This window comes from Microcaecilia unicolor, chromosome 1 (assembly GCF_901765095.1).
Source record: "Microcaecilia unicolor chromosome 1, aMicUni1.1, whole genome shotgun sequence".
Classification (NCBI taxonomy): domain Eukaryota; kingdom Metazoa; phylum Chordata; class Amphibia; order Gymnophiona; family Siphonopidae; genus Microcaecilia; species Microcaecilia unicolor.
The window spans coordinates 291,491,244-291,517,670 of record NC_044031.1 but is presented as its reverse complement, the minus strand read 5'-3'; the positions used below and the strand labels follow the sequence as shown (position 1 = coordinate 291,517,670).

Sequence of the window (26,427 nt, the reverse complement as noted above, 5' to 3'; positions counted from 1 at the left end):
TACTGCAATGCACTCTATGCCAGCTGTAAAGAGCAAATAATCAAAAAACTTCAGACAGCCCAGAACACTGCAGCTAGACTTATATTCGGTAAAACAAAATACGAAAGTGCTAAACCCTTACGAGAAAAACTACACTGGCTCCCACTCAAAGAACGCATCACGTTCAAAATATGCTCCCTAGTTCACAAAATCGTTCACGGAGATGCACCAGCATACATGTCAGACCTGATAGACTTACCACCCAGGAATGCAAAAAGATCATCACACACATTCCTTAATCTGCACTTCCCTAACTGCAAAGGTCTGAAATACAAACTAACGCACGTGTCAAACTTCACCTACTTGAGTACACAGATATGGAACGCATTGCCACGTAACTAAAAAATGACTTATGAATTAATGAACTTCCGCAAACTATTGAAGACCCATCTTCAACAAGGCATACCACAAAGATCTACCAATGTGAACATACATAACTCCTCCACATATATCCAGAACTATCTCAAAATATCTGCTTGTTCACTATTATCGTGTTTTATCTTTTTCACGTTCCCAAGATTCCTCTGTAACACTAATTGTATATTTTCTAATATATGACCACTATTCATGAATATTGTAAGCCACATTGAGCCTGCAAAGAGATGGGAAAATGTGGGATACAAATGCAATAAATAAATAAATAAATAAATAAATAAATAAAATAAACTATGTCAAGTCTTTTTACATCCTTAGTAAAATATGGCCTCCAAAACTGAACACAATACTCCAAGTGGGGCCTCACTAACGACTTGTATAGATACCTCTTAAAGGCATTTTGGGAGGTCCATATGCTTCAAAAATATGTGCTATAGGGGTATATGTTCTACCTCATTTATAAAGGAATAGAGAAGTAGTCTAATGGTTAAAGCAGTGGGCTGAAAACCAGCAAAGCCCTGATGAAATTCCACTGTGGCTCCTTGTGATCTTGGGTCTTGTGCGTGCAAATGCAGTCATATTCTGGATTTGTGTGAGCAATTTAATTACTTAACAAGCCAATCAGTGTCGGTAATTTCCACTTAAAAAGCAATTATTGATACTAATTGGCATTGATTAGAATTTATGCACACAACTTGCTAGGCATATTCTGTAAAGTGGTGCATGTTTTTTAATGTTCTCTGCCAAAAAGGGAATGTGGCCATGTGCATGGAATGAGCAAACCATGGACATTCTGAAAATCTATGCCCATGGTTGTAGAATATACCTGCTCCATGCCTAACTTAGATGCCGGTATTTACACCATGTTTTACTTGGCATAAATAGATGTGCCTAGGCACATGTATGACTGCTAGGCTTATTTTATAAACTGGCTAGGCAATTTCTATAAACCACACCTAAATCTAGGCACAGTTTACAGTATATACCTAGGCAGAAATACTTTTGCTGCCGACTTTTCAGGCACCATATAGAATCTAGTCCTTAATCCTCTATTGCCTCAGATACAGTGCAAATGTAGGGTTGCTCTTATGATGTATTTAGCACCCAAAAACAATTTTATAACTGCTTATTTGAGCAGGTAAAACATGTTCCACAAGTTTAATCACTTATAAAATGATCCTCTGGATGTCTTTACACTAACAGAGGTTTAGAGAAAAGACCGAGAGCTTCTTTTACAAAGCCGCACTACCTATTCTCAGTGCGGCAAATGAGAGGAAGCGAGAATCGGTAGCATAACTTTGTAAAAGAAGCCCAGAGAAAATAATTTTTTTATGTTGAGAGAACCCATCAGTTGAGTTTTCGAATATAATTTTCCTTTTAACCATATACAAAAAAAGCAACACTGGACCTTCAAGACTGAGACAACAGGAGTATTTTATTGACAAGTGACCCGACACGGGCCGTGTTTCGGCGTCAAACAACGCCTGCCTCAGGGATCAGGGTCTGGATGTAATTTGTTTAGAAATATATATATGTCTCCAATGTCTCCGAAAGTAAATGGAGAAGATCTTTACAACCAAAATCGCCTGTCAGTCTATACAGCAGCGATGTAGAGTGCAGAACTCCTGTATAAGCCTTATGCAATTTTATAACTACAGAAAAGGGAATGTGCAAATCTGATTTATTTAGATTTTTATGAAGAACCTGTGTTCTAACTTTTATCAATCAAATTTTGTCTTCCTGGATATACAGGCACCTCCGTTATACAGGTGACAGCTACAGATGCAGATGACCCCACCTATGGAAATAGTGCCAGGGTGGTATACAGCATTCTTCAGGGACAGCCATATTTCTCTGTTGATCCTAAAACAGGTGACCATTTTTTATTCATTTTTTAATGTTCAGTTTTACTAACTTACTTGTCATTGGTTTAATTTTCGAGGAAATATATGTCCAATTAGTTAATTGTCCAGAGGTTTATTTGCAATATATATATTTTTGTCCAAATCCACTGTGTTGCTGTGACACTGTGACTTTCTGTTGTACATGAGAGGGAGCAGGATATGTTGTTGTTGCTGTTAGGTTAGCCACCTGGAACTGCTGGCAGAGATTCATTTTAAGATCATTATTCAAGTACTTCTTTGGACTATAGTAAATGATAATCTTAAAAAACTTTTGTGAATCTGCTCAGAAAACCCACTTGACTTATATGTGAATATTGTTTCTTATTTTAAGGTCACTGTTATTTGTCATCACACTTCCTTATTATTTAATAGCAAAGCATAAGTGTCCACAGTTCACAATCACTGTATAAAAAAAATCTTTAAAAAAAAAAGGAAACACTTATCTTTAAAGTTGAAACCAGGAATTCATAGCCATAACCATTCTTCCTTTGTGACCAGATAGATACAGTGCCTTATTATTTCAGATGACCTCAGTAATACTGTGCGTATCTTAAGTGAACTCTGACCTTCCCATGTCCCTTCCATGGACATGCCCCTTTTTCAGTTGCATGCTAAAAGATTTATGAATGCATCTTTATAAAATAGCACCTACCTAGTAACCTAGTAACATAGTAGACGGCAGAAAAAGACCTGCACGGTCCATCTAGTCTGCCCAAGAAGACAAACTCATATGTGCTACTTTTTGTGTATATCTTACCTTGATTTGTAACTGTCATTTTCAGGGCACAGACCGTAGTAAGATGCACACATAAATTCAAACTATTGCCAGTTAGCACCATTAATTTATTGTTAGTTCCTAATTATAGGCATTAAGGGCCTTATTCTATAAAGGTTATGCTCCTAAATTTATGTTCCTAAAATTTATGCTCCTAAATTTAGGAGCGTAGATTTAGGAGCATTAACTTTATTGTATAAGGTCATGATTGCCTTGTTAGTCTATTAAAGTGTGCATGCAAAATTGGACATGTGCTCAAATTTGTGCATGCAATTTTCAGTGCCATTTATATAATTTGGGGGTATATATAGATGTGGCAATGTATGCATGCAATTGACTTCTCATAAGATACTGACTGGTTCAGAAATATGTACTTTGAACTGATAGCGTGTATTTGACTGGTGGGCATGCACAGGAATGCAGTTTGGGCAGATCACACAAGCACACATATAGATTATAAAATACAGTAATTTAACACACGACAAATATTGGTGCTGAGAATTACATCACTTCGAGGGCTGGTGTCAGCCTCCACTCTTGCCACATATAAATAGACCCCTACTTGGCTTTTTTAAATAAGCTTCACATCTTCATGTAGGCACTTTGAAAGGTGCTTTAATTACACACCTCCATATAAAATTATCTACAGATGGTCTAGTCAACAATGTGGGGTGTAAACAAGGAAACATTAGAAATGTTTATTTTGTTAAACAAAATGCAATCGTTGTTTTGCTTGTAAACATCTCATGATTACATTGGCTCCCAAAGGTGCGGTATGGCTACCATGTGAGTAGCGTACGTCAAATCAGCCCTACCGTCAGGGTAGCACAAGAGCCCAGCAGTAGTTCTGAAGTTCGCGTGCACAGTTTTCACGGTAGAAAATTATTTTCTATTTTCTACCACAGGGGGCATTCCCTGCAGTAATTGTTAACATGGCCACATTGCCGCATGCTGCCCGATTACCATGGGGTTAGTGCGTGAGCCCTTACCACCTACTAAATAGGTATCACTATGGCTCAGACAGTAAATATCTATACACTAAGTAGCCGTTTTACCAAGCTGCGGGAAAAAAGGCCCTGCGCTGGCAGCGGGGGCTGTCTTTACTGCTCCAGGGCCCTTTTTACTGCAGCATTCCTATTGGTGGCTTTTCAGCATGCTTTTGCCCCAAAATATGTAAGAATGTCCATATACCAGGGTCACAACCTCTTTCCTTTGAAGAGCTGAAATGAAAAGTAAAGAGAAACATCCAATTAGGGAAATAAACACAACCCACCTTCACTGGTGCACATATGACTTATAGCAAGTTGAACACGATCTACTAATCTTTTGAATTGCCACCAAAGACATCCCTTGGGCTGCAGCAAATAAAGCTGCCCCAATCCTAAAGGAGTGAGTCCCAACAGATGAGTCAAAATCTGCCACGTTCAAAGCAGACTTCAAACACATCCACACATTAATTGATTTGCTTGCTTTATTTTTTGTCTATTAGATTGTAAGCTCTTTGAGCAGGGACTGTCTTTCTTTTATGTTTGCACAGCGCTGCGTAAGCCTTGCAGCGCTATAGAAATGCTAAATAGTAGTAGTAGTAAATTGATATTGCTATAATGGACACAATTTAGCATGCTCAAATTAATACCATTTTCTCACCTACATTTCTGGAAAAACCTTTGCATATTGTACCACATAAGTAACCAGTTTATCCTTCTCAACACTGCCCAAGCCCTGTTTCCCAGCTGATCTATCTTGCTGGTCTGAATATGTAAAAGGACCTTTTCTTTTCATATATCAACGTCTGCTACCATAGATCCCTCTCACCCAAATCAGTTTTTGAAGGTGCAAGTAGCTCTCTTACTCTGTGGAGAAGTTATTAACTTAAGCTACAATTGTCAAGTTATGTTACCACAACTTGTGTTGTTTTAGCATAGGTCCCATTTTATGCGATAACACTTAGGTGGGGCAGAGGAAGGTGCTAAAATATAGGGACAATAATCGCCAGTTAGTTGTACATGAAGGTTCATAGGAGTATTAAGCCATCATGGGACAGGGAAACACCTAATGTACCTGAATGTAACTCACCTCGAGCTGCTATTGAAAAAGGTGTGAGGTAAATCCACATCAGTGAATAAATACATAAATGGGCACGAGGAAACTGAAGGATAAATAAGAATATCAACATTTAACAAAAGTCAATCATTAGTTCATTGAAATGTATCCAATAAGCAATTGTTAATGCGCATAGAAAAAGGATTCAAAACATATCAAATAGTCAAGGTTAGGAAGCCCAACATCATATGTTTCACTTGTCAGAGCCTACTCGGGATGAAACGATGAAAATATCAGCCACACTGTAAAGGTTCACTGCATTCCACCACATATTTAGAAATACCTGCTTCACTGCAGACATTGAAAATTACATTGTCTTTAATAGAAGTATATATTACATATCCTACAATGCGAATATTAAACAATAATGTAAGACTAAAAATAGAGATCAAAACTCCTAATAACGTAATAGCATCTTATCAACAGTACTTCTTCCTAAATAATAGACTCTGACAGTAGGTCAGCATGACACCCCTGTGCAGTACTTATCTATTGAAATCTTAGTGGTTTGCTTTTCTTCATAATTAAAGGTCTGTTTTAGCTAATATGTTATTAATGATTTTTTTTATCCACTTATACACAAAGACACAGACAGACTCTGAATTGCTGTTTGTGTGTCTGAATGTATGTTATGCATGGATCTGTCTGTTTGTATAAGTGCCCCCCCTTGCTTTCTTGCTTTGGAAAGTTTAAGTACCCATTATTCAAAAGCATTTATCATGATAGTGGCAGCCGCTATCCAGATACCCCTAAATTCTATACAGTGCGACTAGAGTTGTGCACGCAAATATGGGCATATTCTGAGTTGTGCACGCAACTCAATTGATTAACAAGCCAATCAGTGCTGTTAAATTGATTTTAACAAGCAATTATTGGCACTAATTAGAATTTGCATGCACTACTCACTCACTACTCACTAAACATATTCTACAAAGTAGTCCGTTTAAATTTTACTGGGTGGATCTCAAAAGGGGGCATGGTCATGGGTGGGTCATGGGCATTCCTAAAAATTGCATGCAGTGTTATAAAGTAGCCTGTTCCACGCCTAAAGTTAGGCATGGGCATTTATACCAGATTTTTCATTGGCATAAATGGCTGTTCCAAAACTTTAGTTGTGTACAGTGCTGCATGTATTTGATCAACCGTGCCTAACTTCATTCTGCCCTGGCACTATGTGCCAGATTCTACATTTGGCACTGAAAAAATCAGTGCCGATGGAAAACACAGCTATGTGTATTCTATACACCATGCCTAAAGTTAGGCAGGACCCCAGATGGTCACGGTTTATATCCAAGATGTCAAATGTTCTTTCAGCCAATCAGAAAACCAGTACTCCCTTAAGCAGTCCATGTACTTGGAGATTAGAAAAATGCATACCACTCCATGGCAGCACTTAATTCCCTTGGTTCAACAGAATTCAATTTAAAAATCTACCATTGTTCTTTTATATGCAGGTATTTTTTAATTACCCCTCCCCCTTCTTATACCCAACTAGATCTGGTTGATCACAATACAGTGCAATTGAGTAAACTCATTTCCCAAACTGTTATAATGTTTAACCAAAGGAGCTTGCATGTTAACTGTGTCCATGTTCTATTATTCTCATTTCAAACTTCTGAGAGGTCTGTCTGAAATAAATTAAAGCACATGGACATCTAATAACGTAAATCACATTACATGAATCACAGGTAGTTGAATATTATAAATTCAGATCCTTCTAAAGTTATATCACAGATAGAATAATGTCCACATTTTCAATGTCAACCTTCAGTTTGAGAATATGTAGTCCACACATCTGCCTTGCTCAACTTATCATACAAATTTGTATTTCTCATGTAAGATATCTATTTCTGTTGAGCAAATACTACACGAGTCTGTAAAATATTCCAATGTTTTGTTTTTTTTTCTTTTTTTTAATAATGGTTGATACATTGATGATTGGATATTTCATCACACATGGTAAAGCTTCAACTGGAGAATCGCTGTTATTGTATACAACCCTCTTAAATGCCCATTTCACTATTTTAGCTGGATATCTCCTCTCTATGATTTTTCTTTCAACTCACATGTGTGCTCCTTAAATTGATAATCAGAATCACTTATTCTCCTATATCACAAAAACTATGAAAAAGGCAAGCTGTTTTTCAAATGTGTCAGATGCATACTATCATACTGTAAAATAGAATTTCTATCAGTAGATGCAATATAACAGATGTACTTAATTTACTTTGGGGCCCTTTTACAGAGCGGCGGTAAGCCCAACACGGGCTTACTGCTTGCTATTCCTGGACTACCCAGAGAAATACACTTCAGTATTTAATTAAGGCAGTTTTACAGGCTTAAAACACACTATTCTGTCACATAAGTTAAAATTAATTCTATCCTGGATCGGCAGCCAGTGTAATCTAACCAAAAAACGCATGGCATGATCAACCAATTTACCTGCTAAGATAAGCTTGGCAGCTGCATTTTTCACATGTTGTAGCCTGAAAGAAACACAAAACATATATGCAAATATTCAAATGCATCTTCTGAGCTGCTTTCACCTTCTCCCCTCACTAAAGTCTTGATTGCAAAAAGTGAAAAAAAAATTAATATTGAAGCTTAGCATGTAGTCAATGGGGTATGTCTTCTAAGGAGTGCTAGGAAATAAGTTTAGCTTATGCTAACATAGGGCTGTCCAGTGTGTTAAATCCATTTCTCTTGCACCCAGGATGTAGAGCATTTTTTTTTTCAGGTTATGCATTGTTTGCGTTAGTATAGGTTACCTGGAAAAAATTAAGAAGGGAGCACTTACTGCTTAGGAATGTACTATTTTTTAATTTACTTAAATGTTTCCTTAAACTTTGTTATTATTTTCTTGTATCACATAAACTTTCTGCTTAAGATTTTGGAAAATCCCCCCCAAAATCCTTTAAAAACCCTGACGATGGGTAAAAGAAAAATCACTCATTTCATTACATTATCGGGTCCTCTCCAAAGATGAAGATTACAATCCATATAGTTTGCAAAAAAATGTAATAGAAAACCTTGACTTGGACTTTTCAAATCATAGACATCCGTAGAACATCGTATATATAATGTTAATATTATAAAAACATTCTTTTATTAAGGACTAAAACAATGTTAGTAATATTTCCAATAAAAGCGCAGACCAGGAGAAACAGTGATTAACAGCTGGAGTTATTATTATGCCCTATTGTTTTAGTGTGTGCTAATACTGTTAACAGTTTTTGTTTATCTATAGGCCCCTTGCATAAAATGGGACCTGGTTACGAATAGGCTGTAGCTGATGATCTTAATAAGCAATGCCACTCTACAGCACTGTTGAGGTCAAATGGGATAACAGAATTAAGATGAAATGCCTATCATGTTCTTTCATTTTCAGTAGACAAATTCTATCTCCTCCTGTATGAGCTAGAATGATTTTATCAAGGAAAAAGTTTGCAAACACTACAGAATTCAGTGGCTCGCTTGGTTTGTGGTGCAAGAAAATATGGTAGAGCTTCATCACTGCTGTCTAGATTACATTGGTTACCTGTAGAGTCTAGGATTATTTTTAAATTATGTACTTTTGTTTTTAGAGTTTATCATGAGTTTTGTCTAAATTACTATTCTATACTGTACTACATACAGGTTTATATTCTGCTTATTTCAAACACAATGCTAAGCGGAGAACACCAAGATTTCCTCTTCATTCAAGGAAAGGAGCCGTGGAGGGGCATAATCGAACGGAAACGCCTATCTCCATGGGCGTTTATCTCCGAGAACGGGTCCGTGAAGGGGTGGTCAGAACCGTATTTTCAAAAAAATGGATGTTTTTGAGCTGGGCGTTTGTATTTTTTTTGCGATAAAGGAAACTAAAAATGCCCAGCTCAGAAAATGTCCTAATCCGAGCCATTTGGTCATGGGAGGGGCCAGGATTGGTAGTACACTGGCCCCCCTGATATGCCAGGACACCAACTGGGCACCCTAGGTCAGTGCGGTGGACTTCAGAAAAAGCTCCCACATGCATAGCTCCCTTACCACGGGTGCTGAGCTCCCAACCCCCTTCCCCCAAAGCCTACTACCCACAAATGTACAACACTACCATAGCTCTTAGGGGTGAAGGGGGCACCTACATGTGGGTACAGTGGGTTTTGGAGGCCTCCCATTTACCAGCACAAGTGTTACAGGTAGGGGGGATGGGCCTGGGTCCACCTGGCTGAAGTGCACTGCGGTACCCACTAAAAGTGCTCCAGGGACCTGCATAAACGCAGGCCTCTAGGACTTGCTACTGCTGTATAACATTGGCACACCAGTTTACACCTGAAGACTAATCTCTCCGAAAACGTCCTTTATTGGAATAAGCACGCTTACTCACAGTTAACTGCAGATCAGAGGTTGTGCCCTACCACTGGCAACGAGTCTCCCTGGTACTGAGATTAGCCGTAGGTCAGAGCTGGCAGAATGCTGTACAATGTCCTCTTTCAGCCACATTCAAGGTAAGAACTAAGTTCTCTAACGTGGCTAACACATGGAAGGGATCTAAAACTGGCTTACAAAAATGTCCACTACCTCATGGACTACCGGAAACAAAACTGGACACACTCTGACCCAGTAGACAGGGGGAAAAGCACCATGGGAGAAGAGCCTACCAACTACCAACATCGTGAGACTGTAACACAAGCTAATGAAATCACAGAACCCAATACCCTACACCCACCACAATGCAATGCTGATGTGACCCTGTAGTGTACCTGAGAGCCACATCTGATCCAGGGAAAGGCTGTGAGAGGATCGAAAATATTCTGCTGTCATGGAGGTGGGTACGGCATTTGAGGCTGGCATAGAGGCTGGAAAAAAAGTTTTTAAAGTGGGTTTTTTTTGGTGGGAGGAGGTTAGTGACCACTGGGGGAGTCAGGGGAGGTCATCTTTGATTCCCTTCAGTGGTCATCTGGGCAGTTGGGGCACTTTTTTGGGACTTGTTCGTGAAAAAAAAGGGTCCAAAAAAAGTGACCCAAAATCGCGGTAGAAACGCCTTTTTTTTTCGATTATCAGCTAAAGACGCCCATCTCTCCTCGGCAAATAACCACGCCCCAGTCCTGCCTCCACCACGCCTCCGACATGCCCCCGTCAACTTTACCCATTTCCGCGACGGATTGAAGTTGGAAATGCCCAAAATCGGCTTTCGATTATACCGATTTGGGCGCCTTTGCTAGAAAAACGCCCATCTCCCGATTTGGGTCGAAATATAGGCGTTTTTCTCTTTCAATTATAAGCTGGAAAGTACATAATTTAAAATAATAAAAGTTACATTAATCAGCCACAATTAAGTTCTGGAAAACAAATATGTTTCTAAAGCTTTACAAAAAAAGATAATAGGATGGCAAACTTTGGATCTGAAAAGGAAGATTATTCCAAATTCTTATACCAGTGATTCCAAGTGTATTTTGTACTTAACACCCTTCACTGCTGGGTATCAACCCCCTCCCCCTTGCTAGAGGCTGTGGGTTTGGTAATGCTGACACAGTCCATTCAAAGTGGCTTTGTAAAAGGGGGAGGGGGTTAATTGCCTAGTTGAATTCTTGGAATTTGCTCCTGTTAATACTACTCATCAAAGTAAATCTTTTTTCCTGCATTTTCCATCTGTGAGGGAAGTGAAACATTTTTTTAAAATGTTATCTTCAATGCCTTATTCAGCTGCACACTGGTGGAACTCCCTCCCTTTGGATTAAGGAATTAAGGGGGTCTTTTACTAAAGCTTTGCTCGAGTTATCTGCAGCAGGGCTCATGATATTCCTATGGGTTCTGCTGCAGATAACTCGAGTTAAGAAATCAATTATGTGGAATTTTGGAAGAAACTACCATTTTTTATTTAGAAAGTTTTTATGTATATAACTACATCAAGAATTGGATCGAGAATGTGAGCTAGATCTAATCTACTTAGATTTCAGCAAAGCCTTTGACACGGTTCCTCATAGGAGGCTTTTGAATAAACTTGACAGTTAGGCGGTGAGAGGCTGATATGCACAGACAGGGAGAGGGACCTTGGGGGTGATAGTTTCTGAGGATCTGAAGGCAATGAAATAGTGTGACAAGACAATAGCTATAGCCAGAAGGAAGCTAGGTTGTAACCAGCAGAAGAAAGACGGTGTCGATGACCCTGTACAAGTCATTGGTGAGGCCCCATCAGGAGTATTGTGTTCAGTTTTGGAGGCTGTACATTTTGCTAAAGATGTAAGAAGACTTCAAGTGGTCCAGAGGAAGGCAACAAAACTTATATGGGGATTGTATCAAAAGACATATAAAAAGAGACTGGAAACCCTATATATACTCTAGAACAGAGGAGGGACAGGGGAGATATGATACAGAGAAAAAAAAAGTGTGGCGGAATTCAAAATGGCATGGGATGAACACAAAGGATCTCTAATTAGAAAATGAATGGTTTAAAAAACAAAACTTAAAGGGTTGCATATGTGGGGCAAGATGGCCGCTGAGCAAAACTGCTAGCAGGCAGCATTTTCTCTTACAGCTCTCTGAAAGATTTGACTTACTGAGATGCCGAAAAGACGGGGAAAATCAGCCTCCAATGCCCACTCCCGTCAGGCTCCTTCTTCTCAGGATATTCGCACATTGTTGCAGACTGCTGTAAATCCATCTACTCCAGTGTTAGCAATGTCGGAAGGTGGCTCATTGACACGCTCTGCTGTGAATGGAGGCACTGAAGCGTCTCTAGGGCTAGAGCTGACGCTCAGCCCCGACACAAGGGAACCGCCCCCTCAACCTGTGAGCAGCAGTACACCAGCAGAGGTGACTCCAAGCGTCCCTCCTAAGTGTGTTGTGAACGAACGGAGCCAGGAGGAGTTAAATCAGCATGCTGGTAATCTGGAAGCCTTGATGGGAAGGACAACACCAGATACAACAAAGGTGGGAGACGCTGCTATCACGAGCTAGGGGACAACGATTGAGCAAGAGGTACCACCTTTGCAATTTTTTTTTGAAACAAAAAAAAAACAGCTGAAGTTACCCTAGATTCCTTGTGGACTCTAATAGTGGACCTAGGGAAATCTCTATCACCTCAAATTCAGAAATTAAATCAAGAAATGATAACACAAGTACAAATTATAAAATCTTTGGATTTAAAAATCGAAAAACTGGAGCAACTAGAACTTAAAAAGGATTTGGAAATGAAAAAAATGCAGACCCAACAGGAGATTATGGTAAAAGATTTGACTTCTTTAAGAAGAAAAACTGAATTTCTTGAGAACGCTGTTAGAAGTAATAATCCTTTGCTTCCTAAATTTTCCAAAGCAACTTACTAAGAGGCAGATGCACTAAAGCTAAATGAGCCTTTAATGACCCTCCAACGAGGAAAATTTGATCCGTTGCATGCATCAAAGGGCTTTTACCGAGGAAGCCAGCAGCTAACGAAAACAGAATGGAGATGAGCAATTAGTGTGAAAACCCCATTGAAACAACATGCACTAACCTTTTCCGATTGCCTTTACGCAGGAAAAAGGCAGGAAAACTAACGAGAGGTCTGGACCTCTCGTTAGGACAGCTCTGTGCCAGGAAAAATCATTAAGTGAAAAAATAAACAAACTTTGAGCCAATCCCAGCGCATTAGCAGAGCTAAAAGCGCTGTGATTGGTCCAAAGGACGTCAGCAAACACATCAAATAAAAAAAATAAAAAAAGGATCGGGAGGGGGCAAGGGCGCTCATCAGGAGCGTCCTGTATGGACGGCCTTGCCCCCCCCCGCTGCTCCCCACTTTCCGCCGCTCCCCCCCCGAAAAAGCAAAATGCTAGCTGCCCCGGTCCCCCTCCCTTCCTGTTCCTCTGTTCTGCAGAGCTAACTCCGCCTTCCGTCATTCTTCTGCCCCGTGCCCCGCCCCCGCTGCCCCCCCTGAGGTCGACTACGCCGCTCCCCCCCTCCACCGAGACCCCCCTCCCTATTAACGACCCGAGCAGCGCCTCTCACCTCTTTCAGAAGCGCTGCACGGGCAGGAAGATCTATTGTGTTGGTTGTAGTCTCCATGACGTCTCTTCTTCCCTGGCCTAGGCCCCGCCTCCTTCTGACGTAAGTAACCTACGTCAGAAGGAGGCGGGGCCTGGGCCAGGGAAGAAGAGACGTCATGGAGACTCTACAACCAACACAATAGATCTTCCTGCCCGTGCAGCGCTTCTGAAAGAGGTGAGAGGCACTGCTCGGGTCGTTAATAGGGAGGGGGGTCTCGGTGGAGGGGGGGAGCGGCGTAGTCGACCTCAGGGGGGGCAGCGGGGGCGGGGCACGGGGCAGAAGAATGACGGGAGGCGGAGTTAGCTCTGTAGAACACAGGAACAGGAAGGGAGGGGGACCGGGGCAGCTAGCATTTTGCTTTTTCGGGGGGGGGGGAGCGGCGGAAAGTGGGGAGCAGCGGGGGGGGGGGGGCAAGGCCGTCCATACAGAACGCTCCTGATGAGCGCCCTTGCCCCCTCCCGATCCTTTGTTTTTGGATTTTGCTGACCGGGTAGCCACGTGTATTTGTTGTGGCTTTTTTTTTGTTTGTTTTTACGTTTGCAGCATGCGCAGAGCAGCCAGCAAAACGCTTGGCTGCTCTGCGCATGATTTAGGGGCCGATTACCGATGTGTATTGTGATTCTTTGATACATTGTACGTTGAATACCGATCTGAGCATGTGTGACTTTTTTTTTTGGTGCATTCTTCGTTTTTTAAAAATCGTTAGGGACTTTAACGATTTTGATTTTTTTACGTTTGGTTGCTGCATCTGCCTCTAAATCTCCTAGGGAAATGTTTAAAAAGTACTTAATTGAGATCTTTGGTGTTAAGGAAGAAATTATTCCTCCTTTCACCCAGGTTTATTACCTACCATTAAGAGAGCAGGCGGATCAGAAGAAACCAGAACAAGAAGAACAAGTTTTGAATGTCACAGATTTACTTGAAAATACAGATCTTGAACCTGTTACCTCAACTACCCTAATTGCAACAGTTGCATTAACACCGGATAAGTCCTGGTTAATGACTATGTACTTTAAAAACAAAGACAAATTGTTTCTTGGTCAAAAGATACAATTATTCCCTGATATCTCTAGAGAAACGCAAAAGTGTCAAAAAAATTTCTTCTAATGAAACCAGGGGTCATACAGCTGGGTGCTACATTTTACTTGAGATATCCGTGTAAATGCACAGTGAGATACCAATCGAATAAATATGTTTTCTTTGACCCAGCTCAGTTAACAGTGTTTCTAGCATCAGGCAAAATAGGGGTGCTTAAAATGTTATTCTCCCTTTAATTGAGAAATTTAACACTGAGCAATGTTACCTGTTAGCTTTTTGTTTGCTTTAATCGTGAAATTTTTGCCTAATATATATTCCATTTCTTAATATCTTGCTCCAAATATGTGGACTTGAGTGAGAAATTTCAAAACCATTGCTTTAATGATATTGTATTCCTGACTAAACTGTATGTGAAATGTATTGCTTTTCAAAACAAGCTTTGCTTGATTATAATTGTAAAAGTTAAAAATAAAATAATTAAAAAAAAGGGTTGCATATGTGTTTGCATATCAAGTGGTGCTAAGATGGCAACTCTGGCTGTATCAACTAATGCCTGTGCTGGGTGTCGCATATAGCAATCCAGTTTAGGATGGGCTATAGAGAGCTTCAACGTAAACTCTGGTAATTTTAAATGTGAGGACAGTGCCGGGCATACTTTTACGTTCTGTGTCTCGCAAATGACAAGACGGGTTTGCATAAGCTTTGATGGCAACTCCAGTGGTTGAAACATAAGGACAGAGCCGGATGGACTTCTACGGTCTGTGTCCCAGAAACAACAAAGAAAGAACATGATCAAGTATATAATATCACATTCATTGTTGATTTAATCTAGAATTGAGAATGAATGTGACTGTTGGGCAGCCTGTCTGGACCATTCAGGTCTTATCTGCCATCATTTACTATGTTACTGTGGAATTGATGTTTTAATTCTGTCTCTTAGGATTACTTAGTTACTCTTTTCTGTAAACCACATAGAGCCAGTAACTCTGGGGGATAGTGGTATATAAAAGTTATATTGTATTGTATAAATCTTGAAATTCATGCTGTAAGTGAACTGTACACAGTGGTCAACCAAAAAGTTTCACTTGCATCCTAAACAATGCTTGTGACCTGCTAATTTAGTATATTTTTTAAAGTTATTTTGCCTACATACAATAATAATTGGCAGGAACTGTTGATTATGCAAATAACATATGGGGGCTGTTAGTTTACTTAATGATATAATTGTATAGTGTTTTGTGCAGTAGGGTGAACATATGCTCTTATTTGTAATATTATTGGACCAAAAGGACAACATGCATGTTTGAAATAGAAAACAACTTTCTCCCCATTTCTTTTGCCAACAGAATTTTTTTTTTTGAAGGAAGAGCTGAAGATTCGAGATAACCCTTTAAATTCTGGTTATGAGTGTAAGGCAAATGTGCTAACATTTGTAGGCATTCCTGCATGGAGAAAAATTTCCACTGTTACTTCATCTGCATAAATAGATATGCCCATTTGATAAAATCTACCAGCCACTTTAAAACCTTGTGAACAAGGTGATTCCTCAAAATAATTGAATTTTTGAGTTCCATAGTGTTTACTTAAATAGCAATCGGTCATTTTTTTAAAGCAGAATAATAAAGTAACCTCCAATTGCATTCTTCCAAACAGTAACATCTAGAAAAGAGGTATTTTCCTCATATGAATGCAATCATCAAGATTAAATAATCATTGAGCCCATTTAATAAACTGCGTTAGGCAGTAACACGTGCCCTGATGCAACAAAAATGGCCTAACATGGGACAGGCTATAGAGGTCTGTATTTGTTTTGCTATGTTCATTCGCTAACTGCACAGTAATTTTTTTTTATTTTTAAGGAGAAGAAAATGGGCATTCCTGCATTAATCAGTTAGCACATCTACATTACCAAATGCTAACTGTTTAGTGTATGGATAACCTGGGAGCCCTTAATAGGTGCATAAGAACATAAGAGTAGCCATACTGGGTCAGACCAATGATCTATCTATTCCGGTATCCTGTTTTCCAAATAGTAGCCAAGCCAGGTCACAAGTACCTGGCAGAAACCCAAATTGTGGCAACACTCCATACTACAAATCCTAGGGCAAGCAGTTGCTTCCCATGTCTGTCTCAAATTCTTGGACTTTTCCTTCAAGAATTTGTCAAAACCTTTTTTAAACCCAGATACAATAACCGCTGTTACCACATCCTCCAGCAAAACAGTTCCACAGCTTAACTATTTTTTGAGTGAAAAAATATTTCCTCCTATTTGTTTTAAAAGTGTTTCCATGTAACTTCCTTGAGTGTCCCCTTGTTTTTCAACTTTTGAAATAAGTAAAAAATCAATTTACTTCTACTTGTTCTACACAATTCAGGATGTTGTGGACCTCAATCAAAACACAACCAGCCAACAGGATGAAGTCAGAATCCTTTATTCTGAGTACCGGTAACTGGACCTGACATGTTCCGTGTTTCAGCGGTGAAACCGCCTGCTTCAGGGGCCACAATACAACTTTCTAAGCAAAGTTTAAAAAACAGGGAAACCTGGTGCAAAACACTAGCACAGCCAAGTAAATCCATCTGTAGCGTCAGATGGATGCAGATGTGCCTGACAAACAAATAGCAATCCAATATTGTATAAAGGACTCTTTGACTTCATCCCATTGACTGGTTGTATTTTGTGGCATCCTCTACTCTTGCTTTGGATTTGGACTACACGTAGAGGTTTCTACCTGTTTGTGTGTTTGGCAAGCTCTTTTAAGCTACAGTAAATATGAGTTACTGCTTGCTGCAGCTTTGTAAAAGGACACTTTAGTCACTTAGGGCCCCTTTTACTAAACCGCCTAGGTGCCTACGCATGCCGAATGCGTACCAAATTGGAGTTACTGCCCGGATACTACATGGCCCTTGCTGTAATTTCAATTTTGGTGCATGTCCTCAAAATATTTTTTATTTTCTGGCACATGCCAAGTAGCATCTGATGCACGTAGGTCATTACCACCCAGATTTTTTAGCACTAGGTCTATGGCTGGCAGTAAGTTCTCAGACCCAAAATGGACGTGCAATAATTTTCAATTTGCCGCACGTCCATTTTTTGGCAAAAAAAGAGGCCTTTTTTACAGGTGCGCTAAAAAATGGATCGGTATGCACCCAAAACCTGTGCCTACACTACCGCAGGCTATTTTTCAGCGCGCCTTTGTAAATGAACTCCTTAAGGCAGTCCCAGTGTCCAATGTGGCAGAGATAAGAAACATACTAGCAAGAGTATCAATGGATATTTACAAAGTCTTATAGAAACATCTTATTATGAAATACATCAATCTCTTAATTTCTTGAATTCTACCACAGAGTGTAGCAGAGGATTAGACACAATTCCCATGATCTCTTTTCAGCTGCTAGGAGCAGACAGGAGTAATCGGTTCCCTTGTAGGATTCTACTTACAGTTCAGAAGATGGTAGCCTTGAGACTCAGGGATTCTGAGCTCGGATAATGGTTCTTGATATGGGATACTCTGGAATTTTGTGGAATTAATAGATGGTAGTATCCTTCAGCCTTGTGATGTTCCTGAATTACCTTGTTGTTATTATTATTATTATTATTTATTTACCGCCTTTCTGAAGGAATTCACTCAAGGTGGTGTACAATAAGAATAAATCAAACATGAGCAATAGACAATTACAGCAGTAAAAACATTCAAACAACAATACAAAGTATGGCGTAATATACTACTTACAATACCAACACAATGCGTAATATAACATTTTAATTGACAGTGTAGGGTATAAGCAAAGATGGATCATATGGATAGGTAAGAAAGTAAGAGGAGTTAGAAAAAAAGGTGACTAATTTAAAGAAAGATGAACATGAGGTCAGAGAGATGGTTAAATATTATCTCAATGAACATAACCATAGCTCAGTCTGTCTTTCTCCCAAGTGCAATCAGATGTGATGTAGGGGGTCTCCAATCCCTAGGGCAGCAATTTAGGTGGTTCTGACACCTGTATACTTCAGTCTCACTCCTTATGCCTTTCAGTATACTCGCCTGATTGACATAGTATTGTAGGCTCCTGCTTCTGGAATGTATATTGCTAAGACTTTAGGTAAAGGGTTGTACCCTAATAGTAAGAGATCAGAGGAAAGGGAGGACCAGAACCTAAGACAAGGGTTTAAATTTTGAGTTACTGTTTTATAGTCTGGGGGATTTTCTTTTCTTACTAGTTTCTTGTAATACTAGGGCACTCCCAGTTTCACTCTCTTTCCAAAAGAGACTGGAATGGCAAGATGGTCAAATGTGTTCTGCCTGCCTGCCTACATACAATAATATTAGTTCTGAGATTAGAACAGATGTATTGTTTCATTAGTTTGCAACTAGCACTGTGAATCCTTGTAAACATTCCTCACTGTTGGATTATCCATGGCTGATATGTATATTGTACAACTCCAACTAAAACCTAACCCCATAAAATCATATGTAACACCTCTCCCATGCCTACTTCATAGCTGAGAGGGTTGACTTGGATCCAGATTGACACTTTGGGTGCTTCCAGAAAAATACTTGCATGAATTTTCTTCCAGAGGGAAGGGATCATCATATCTAAGCCCAAGGTGTACTATTCACTGTGTTCACAGTTTGCTTTGAATATACCACGTCATGTTTTTCTTGAATCTATTATTTGTTCACTATTCTTTCCTGTCAGATAATGGAGTTCTATTTCCTATCTGCATTGTTAGATTCTAAACCACTTTGACATGCCTGTCAGGAAAGGCAGTATAGCAAATTAAACCATAAACCATATTCAAACTAAAGGAATTTCTCCAGACATGGGCTTGATGTTCCAAAATTTAAAGAGCTGATTAAATTTCAGCAGAGTAAAGTAGGCGGTGGTACAGGTTCCTATGCAGAATTACAGCATACATATCCAGAAGAGCAGAATAGGCATTAAGGATTTATTTATTTATTTATTTGTTACAATTATACGCCACATTTTCCCACCTATTTGCAGGCTCAGTATGGCTTACAAAGTACCGTAAAGGCATTTGCCATTTCGGTTGATAACAAGTACAAGATTGTGTTGTGGTCAGATGAGATAGAGGTGAATCAGGCATCATGGGTCGAGGGGAAAGAGGATAGTAAATTGTCCAGTACGATCTTTGATTATGTTGTGTTGCAGGGTGTGAGGATTTATGTTGGATCGTTGGGATAAGCTGTTTTGAAGAGGTGGGCTTTTAATGACTTCCTGAAATGTAGGTGGTCATGTATTGTTTTCACAGCATACGGGAGTCCATTCCATAGTTGTGCGCTTATGTAGGAGAAGCTAGATGCATAAGTTGTTTTGTATTTTAGCCCTTTGCAGTTTGGGTAATGTAGGTTTAGGTATGATCGTGCTGATCTGAGTCTGTTTCTAGTTGGTAGATCTATTAGGTCTGTCATGTTTCCTGGGAGTACGCCGTAGATGATTTTGTGGACCAATGTGCATATTTTGAAGATGATCTGTTCTTTGATTGGGAGCCAGTGCAGCTTTTCTTGAAGGGGATTAGCGCTTTCGAATCGTGTTTTACAATATATCAGTCTGGCTGCTGTGTTTTGGGCGGTCTGGAGTTTTTTTGTGAGTTGTTCTTTACATCCCGCATAGATTCCGTTGCAGTAATCTGCATGGCTGAGGACCATTTGTTGTGTTACTTTACGAAAAATATCCCTCGGGAAGAAAGGTTTTATTCGTTTGAGTTTCCACATTGAGTAGAACATTTTATTTATTACGGTTTTATGTATGTATGTATGTATTTATTTACTAGCCGTTAAGCCCGTTAAAACGGGTGAATATTGGTATGTTTTATTTTGATGTGTAACTCCCTCCCTCCCTCCCAGCTCCAAGGCTCCATTCCCTCCCCCCTCCCCTCCCAGCTACAGGACCCCCTGCCCTCCCTCCTTCCCTGCCAGCTCCAAGACCCCCCTCCATCCCTCCGTGCCAGCCCCAAGGCCCCCCCTGCCAGCTCCAAGGCCCCCCTCCCCTCCCAGATCCAAGGCCCCCTCCCTCCCTCCCAGTTCCAAGGCCCCCTGCCCTCCCTCCCTCCCAGCCATTAAGCCCGTTAAAACGGGTGAGTATTGGTATGTTTTATTTTGATGTGTAACTCCCTCCCTCCCTCCCAGCTCCAAGGTCCCATTCCCTCCCCTCCCTCCTTCCCTGCCAGCTCCAAGGCCCCCCTCCGTCCCTCCGTGCCAGCCCCAAGGCCCCCCTGCCAGCTCCAAGGCCCCCCTCCCCTCCCAGCTCCAAGGCCCCCTCCCTCCCTCCCAGCCAGCTCGAAGGCCCCCCACTGTCCATCTTTCCCAGCTCCAAGGCCCCCCTCCTTCTGATCTCCCATGTCCAGCATCCTCCCTGCTTCCCTCCCAGCTCCAAGGCCCCCTCCCCTCCCCCTCATCCCTCCCAGCTCCAAGGCCCCCTCCCCTCCCAGCTCCAAGGCCCACCCTCCTCCCAGCCAGCTCCAAGGCTAAGTGCGTGGGAATGGCCTGCATTAAGGTGCGCTAATAAAAGGTCCCTTTTATCTTTTCTTCTACACACTTATGGATCCAATTTTGAATCCTAGCTCTTCTTTGATTAAACTCCCAACTGTTGTATGGTTTCTGAGGGCACTACAGGAAATAACAAAGGGGTCCTTTTACTAAGGTGCGCTGAAAATGGCCTGCGGTAGTGTAGGTGCAGGTTTTGGGCGTGTGCAGAATCATTTTTCAGCTTTCCTGTAAAAAAAGGCCTTTTTAAAATTTTTGCCGGAAATAGAAGTGTGGCAAAATAAAAATTGCCACACATACATTTTGAGTCTGAGACCTTACCGCTAGCCATTGACCTAGCAGTAAAGTCTCATGTGGTAACGGGGTGGTAGTGACCTAAGCACACCAAATGCCATTTGGTGTGCATCTGATACGCACGGCAAAATATAAAAAAATATTTTTCAGTCGCGCGTATCAGACGTGCGGCAAAAATGAAATTACCGCAAGAACCATGTGGTGGCCGTGCGGTAACTCCATTTTGGCATACTTTGGGCGCACATAAACGCTTATGCGGCTTAGTAAAAGGGCTCCAAAGTATTTCTGTTAACTCCTTCTGCATTTTTTTCCAGGCATTGCAATTATTTTCATGTTTTCCTACATATTTCTCAAATATCAGCTTTTACTGTTCAGTTTTTCCCCCCACTATTCATCTTGCATGGGCTGAAGAGATTTTGTGTAAATCAACTCAGGGTACAGGGTTTATAATTTATGACATGATTTAAGGTATTATATTAAATGCTTTCTTTTGCAGCTGGTCTTGTTTTCCATTGTTCAGCTGCTAATTCTAAAAACTTTTAAGAAAGTTCAGTGGAATGTGCAAAATAATTTGAAAATCATTTTCTGTCAACTCATATAGAGGGTCATTTTCCTAAGGCGTGCTAACAGAGTTAGCAGACACTAATAGTTACACTAATAATCAGCGTACACTAAATGATAAGACGTCCATAGGAATATAATGAGCGTCTTATCATTTAGGGGCACTTTTACGAAGCGGTGGTAAGCCCAGTGCGGGCTTATCACATGTGAATCTGGAGCTACCGCTGGCCCAATGCGTGCACTGGCATTAATTCCAGCCCCAGCACATGCCATTTTCCATGCCGGGGAAAATAAGGCTGTACTTTTTAGCAAGGTGCTAACCAGGTAGTAACTGATCAGCTCTGCATGCTACTCGGTTGCCACCAGGTTACTGAGGAGCCCTTACTACCACCCAGTGCTTTTTTTTGTAGGAAAAAAGGTACCAGTACTTATTATGGATAACCTTAGGGTCGGGGCCACTATCTGACTCCACCCCTTCAGTAGCCACACCCACAGTAGCCACATGCCTGTTTAGGCTAGTAAAAGAGATTACTGAAAATATTACACCAGTATAGGAGAAGAAAAATAACTTGTCATTTTGTTTCCATTATAAATCATTTCTATAAGTTGGTACAGTTCCAGTATACCCAAAATGACACAAACCAGATTAGCACACAGACCATGAATTAGCATAAGAGTCTTGCCAAATATGAAACACAATATGTTATCAAAAGCTCATAACCTAACAGACAGATCCCTTTTCAGACACTTGGCCTTGCAGTCACACATGCAGAACAGAGATAGCTCCTCTTCAGATACAGGCAAAAATTAACCTGAAATCCAAAGAAGCTAAACTCTGCATGCAGCACACTACCAGAAAGAAACATGTTAGCTCCTATACAGTGTAAAATAAGACAGATGTAAATTTTCAAATTGGACATATTCCAAACACTAAAATGAAAATAAAATTATTTTCTACCTTTGTTGCCTGGTGACTTTGTTTTCCTGATCATGTTGGTCCCAGTGTCTGATTCTGCTGCTCTCTATCTGTTCTCTTAACTCTATTTCCAGGGCTTCCTGTCCATTTATTTCTTTACTTTCCTCCTTTCTTCTTCATTTCTTGCCCTACATCCATAAGTAAAAACTGGGCCCTCCGCAGACTTGACTGTAAGAGTTAGAGTGGATCCAGCTTTTGACTATTTTCTCCATCCATGTGCAGTTTACCTCCTCTCGTCCCTTTCCCTCATCTCCATCCATGTTCATCTTCTTTTTTTTTCTTTTCCCTCCCCTCCATCTATACCCAGCATTTCTCCTCTCTCCTATCCCTTGCATCCATTTCCCACATTTTATCCTCCCCTCCATCCCTGTGCATCTCCTTCCTTTCTCTTCCCTCCCCTCCATCCATGTCTACCATATCTCCTCTCTCTCCTGCTTTCCTCTCCATCCAAGTCCAGGTGAAGATGTGATTCCATGTGCCCCAATGAATGGAGAGCTTAATTTTACTTCCAATATTTATAATACCAGGCTTCCCAAGGCAGATTACAGTTAAGATGAACCCATCAAGAAACAGGTTATTCTCACTGAAATTTTGCCATCTGTATTGTATAGGACAGTGTAGAAAAATTAGCACAAAATACAGAGTTTATAACTGCTGTTTCTTTATGTCTACATATGGGAAGCTTTCAAATAAATTAAAAAGCTGTCCAATAAGTAAAAAAAAATAATCTTTTCTCCTCCACCTTTGAAGGGGCTGTCTATCCAACTGGAACAGCTTTAGAAAAGCTTTAAACATTTTACAGATGGACCAGACATAGGTAGTCTCTTATTTCTAATTATCTTTTTGCTATTGATTTCAATATCGTTTGGTATTGTTTTTGGTGAAGCAGTGTGATAGGCTCACCCCGTCGGCCATCTCCTGCTTTTTCTAACCTCCGCTCCAGAGTCCACGGTGTCTCTCTGCGCCCCCACCCCCTGTGCCTGGATCAAATGAACATTTCCTCCCTCCCCATGTCTCTCTCCTGCACTCCCTCCCTTGCCATTATCGGTTAACATTTCCCCATGCCCCCCCCCCCACCATGTACATTTCAAAATGATTTTCCCTCTCTGAGCGCTAACAGCAGCAGTGTTCCACATTCAGGTGCCTGCCTTACATACATAAGTACATAAGTAATGCCATACTGGGAAAAGACCAAGGGTCCATCGAGCCCAGCATCCTGTCCACGACAGCGGCCAATCCAGGCCAAGGGCACCTGGCAAGCTTCCCAAATGAGCTCAGGGGTCCTTCTTTCTCTCTGCTGCACCGCCCCCGCCCCCTTTGCTATAACTTCCTGTTTCCACAGCGGTGCGGCAGAGAGAAAGAAAGATTCATGGGCCGATGCAGGACAGGCAGCTGAAAGTGAAAAGCTGCTTCTGTTAGTGCTCCAAAGTTGAATTGGAACAGGTATGGGGAGGGAGATCGGGAGAGAAGCTCAGGACAGCTACCGTTGGTTCCAGAGGCAGCAGCGAGAGAGAGAGAGCGAAGCTCAAATGACAGGTGAAAAAAGGTGCCAGTGCTACCACCTTAATGGATGGTGGTGGAAAGTACTCCTCCTTACATTACCATGAGGTAAGAGCAATCTTACTGCATGGCATAGCTATTTTCAGCCTTTTTTTTAACCCTTTCTGGCAAAAAGGGCTGCAGTGCAAAGCAAAAACAGCCCCTACTGCTAACGCAGGGCCCACTTTACCGCAGCTTAGTAAAAGGGCCCCTTAGTGCATGCTAAATCCATTAGCACACCTTAGTAAAAGGACCCCATAATTAGTTTGGAAGAGAAAAAGGACCTTGAAGGGGCAGCTTGCAGTCATAACACTGACTTTTTATGGATGGCCTCTAAAGTATATATCAGAGTACAGTATTATCATAATTGATTCTTATTTTTTGGAATAAAGAAGAGATCAAGCCATATTATATTATTGACATCCTGTTCAATAAATCAGAGAGGCCTATTAAAGACAAATTTGCTTTCTTCTTTGTAGTACATGAACAGCCATTCCATAACTGTTTGTTTTTTTCAAGATATAAAAGGGCATTTATATGGATTTTTGGGAGATAAACATCAAGTTTAAAGCTTCTTTCTCTAATTGTTTGCCAGGGATGCTGGTAAGACATTAAACCTTAAAAAGAATTTCATTTTCAGTGGTGGTAAGCAAATTGATATTAGTCATTGGTCAAATTATATTAGACCTATTTACTCTAGAGCTATGTGAATGACATTTTTGCTTTCTCTGTTATCCAGAAATGCTATTCTTAAGTATTAGCAAAATCAATTTTGAAGCTATTGAAATATATACAGATGGAATCATTTCATAGCAGTAGTGACATTCTGCAGGAATGTAAATTGCCACACACATTCTATGTCTTATTTTGTTAAGTTTTCCTTTGATCGATGCATTTTCATGAACATCAAGGAAGCAATTTTGAAAATTGAATTTTGATGCAAAGCTCACGTAAACCTTTACTCATGGGGTTTCCATCAGTAGTCATAGAGAAAGTGTGCATTCACTTTCCCTTTGAAAATTGCCTAGGACAAAATTACCCAGAGAGTTTTACACCTTTTCCTGTGGATACTGTTTCCCTGAAAAACAATACACATACATTTGAAACCGCGAAATTCGATGAGACCTAAGCCTGCTTCTGAGCTTACCCACTTTTCCCATCTGTAAAAGAAAACACATTATAGATTCCTTCATATACTTTTATCTATAAACTGGGTGGAAATTTTTCAGATGACATATTTGCTAGAGTTTTGCATTCATCAGAGTGCCTTAACAAATGTAGGGGTCCCTTATAGAGCGGTAGTAAGCCCAACACGGGTTTACCATTCGCTCTTTTGGGACTACTGCTGGCCCAATGTGGTAGTCCCACCCTGAGCGCTTGCCATTTCCGGGGGTAGAAGAAACTCCCATAAATGGCTTGCGCAGCGATAACCCAGCGGTAAGGGCTTCCTAGCACATGACCATAAGAGTTCTCTTACCGCATGGCTATGTGTGCTGGGACTTTGTTTCCCTACTGCGGTAAAAGGGCCCTGACATGCGGGAAAAATGGCCCCCACCACTAGCGCAGGGCCCTTTTTCCCACAGCTTGTTAAAAGAACTTCTTAGTGCATGCAAAGTCAATTTAAGGTGTGTTAACCTATGAATTAACACCATAAAGCTGACTTCTGTATGTAAATATTTTTTCTGAACATGGATGAGCGACCAAACTAAAAATGTATATACATGTTCAAAAATAAATATGAAAACAGTTTTAAAAAAACATGATTTCTTTTTCATTATGCATATTCCTATTCTCTGCTCAGTTATAGAGCCATTTGGTGTGTGTGTGGGGGGGGGGAGGGGGAATTATCAATGTGGGGTACTGTGATAACTTTCTCCTTTACCTGGGTAAATCAATTTTGGAAATTGCTCTATAACATTCAAAAATAATGTTGGGAGCAGGGGGTTCTCATCTCAGCCTAGTTCTTGGGACACACCCAGCCTCTCAGGTTTTCAGGATACCCACAATAAATATGCATGAGATAGATGTGCATAAATTGGAAGTAGTGCATGCAAATTCATCTCATACGTATTCATGACTGATATCCTGAAAACCTGCCTGGCTAGGTGTTCCTCGAGGACTGGGATGAGAACCCCTGTGTCACAGAGAGATGATAGGAAGCAAAATAAGGTTTGTTTATACAGAATTATTTAGAGCTAAAATATGTGGCACTACACAACCTGCACAATCATTGCCAGTAACTGGGTGGGTGTGGACTTTATTATTCCATTTGAAACTGGCCTCTCATGGGAGAAGCTGCAGTGACATGCTACCCTG

The 26,427-nt window shown here is 40.7% G+C and overlaps 1 protein-coding gene across 1 annotated transcript in view; it reads left to right on the top strand.

Annotated features, from left to right (window-relative positions):
* The first annotated feature begins 2,171 nt into the window (after positions 1-2,171).
* LOC115472864 (cadherin-18-like) overlaps positions 2,172-26,427 on the top strand; it is a 588,666-nt gene continuing 564,410 nt past the window's right edge. Inside the window, exon 1 of the mRNA XM_030207339.1 lies at positions 2,172-2,286. The gene's annotated coding sequence lies outside the window, so the exon portion shown is untranslated. The remainder of the gene's footprint in view (positions 2,287-26,427) is intronic.